The following is a 221-nucleotide window of genomic DNA, read 5'->3' as shown; positions in this document are numbered from 1 at the left end:
CGTGTACAGTATGAGCCAATCAGTGGCAGTAATGACAGAGCATGCGCTGTTACGCAAAAACCGCGATAGAGTGAAGCCGCGGAAGTCGAAGCGCGAGCGCGAAGTGGCGAGGGTTCACTGTATAGTCAATTTGATTTCTGTAAATCTCATAGGAAGAAGTCCATGTGTACAGTCGTGATCTGTGTTAGTGAAAAATGGTACTTGCTATAAAGAAGTCATTG

This window comes from Echinops telfairi, unplaced genomic scaffold (genome assembly GCF_000313985.2).
Source record: "Echinops telfairi isolate 266 unplaced genomic scaffold, ASM31398v2 ScPeMD7_7424;HRSCAF=8462, whole genome shotgun sequence".
Classification (NCBI taxonomy): domain Eukaryota; kingdom Metazoa; phylum Chordata; class Mammalia; order Afrosoricida; family Tenrecidae; genus Echinops; species Echinops telfairi.
This window is presented reverse-complemented; position numbering follows the sequence as displayed.